The sequence below is a fragment of the Athene noctua genome, chromosome 2 (assembly GCF_965140245.1).
Source record: "Athene noctua chromosome 2, bAthNoc1.hap1.1, whole genome shotgun sequence".
Lineage (NCBI taxonomy): Eukaryota > Metazoa > Chordata > Aves > Strigiformes > Strigidae > Athene > Athene noctua.
Window position 1 is genome coordinate 127,710,139 of NC_134038.1, and position 1,637 is coordinate 127,711,775.

Sequence of the window (1,637 nt, forward strand, 5' to 3'; positions counted from 1 at the left end):
GCGGGGATCCATCATGCGTTAACAGTCACTTGGGAAGACAAACACCGTAACTCCGAGCGTCCCCCCCTCCCTTCTTCTTCCCCCAGCTCTACATGCTGAGCATGACGTCATATGGTCACTTGGTCACTTTGGTCAGTTGGGGTCAGCTGTCCCAGCTGTGTCCCCTCCCAACTCCTACTGCACCCCCAGCCTGCTCACTGGTGGGGTGGGTGAGGAGCAGAAAAGGCCTCCTTGATGCTGTGCAAGCACTGCTCAGCAACAGCTAAAACATCCCTGTGTTATCAATGCTGTTTCCAGCACAAATCCAAAACACTGCCCCATTCCAGCTACTATGGAAAAAATTAACTCTATCCCAGCCAAAACCAGCACAATCAGTTACACAGAAATGGAAGGGAGGCTGTACCTGGTTTGGTCCCAATTTCAAATGAGGATATTCAAACTGCAAAACCTCAAAAAGGTGCAAGGAAATCACAGAATTGAGTTAAATCCCTGAACTGCCTTGATTTTAATTTTTAGATAGATATCAAGTTAGTGGTGTCCAACAGGCTGGTAAATGACCTTGACTCAAAAGTTTCCTCATTTATCCCTGTGCACAAAGGCTAAAGCTAGGTAGGTTCACATATAGTGAGAGGAGAAACAACTGGAGAAGAAATGAACCATGTAAGTGAGAAATGACACTGAATGACACCCATGGGAACCCAGGTGGGTTAGGCATGAAGGACCATGGTTGGACCTGGTACACCCAACATAGCACAGGCTGGAAGGCAGAACCTGTGATGCTTTCACATGGAAAATGCAGCTAGTGAGTGATCGCAAGCCAAACAGCTGCACAAGAAACAGGTAACAGACTTCAAGGATCATTAACCATACTACCTGCGTAAGAAAAACTCTCTGTTACGAAATCAACACAGATCTTCTAAAGCATCACCTCCTGAAGGTCTGAGTCTTCTGTTCAAGACTTTATGCTGCAGCTAGAATACAAAAAAATCCCACAGGAAAACAATCACAAACATTCAGATTTACAGCCTTCTTATTAAGGTTATAACTCAAATAAATAAAGAATTATAGGATTGTGACTACTCTTGTTATGTGATGCACTATCATGTTAGAGATTTAGTCTCAGGACTAAATACACCTATTTTAATGTGAATACTTTTATGGTTACAAGAGTCACAAAGTAACATAGAAGGAGAATCAGCCATAAATAATGCAGAAAAGAATATTCTGCTTTTTTCTTTTGATACATTTGTTGGTTGGACTAAAATTTTTGAACTCATTCTACTATAGTTGTACTGGCTACAGAAAAACAAGCCTAGGATGACAACATTTGAATCAACAGCAAAGGAGAATAGTAGAACAAGCAACTGAAGAGCTGAAATGCTAGTTCTCATCGTGGAAAGAGCGTTTCCGAGTAGTCTGTCAATGGACTCATCTTTCCAGTGACTTCCATGAAGTATCGACCCAGTCCTCAGCATCTCAGAGCTGAAAAAGTAGTTTAGAAAATCAGGCAATAAGTTTTCTGTGCACCTGTTTACCAAATTTAAAATGCTTTTAAAATACATGTTTACAATGTCAAGAAAATATCTTAGTTAATAAATGGGGGGAAAATGGCTTCTGAACTACAACAGAAAAGTTTC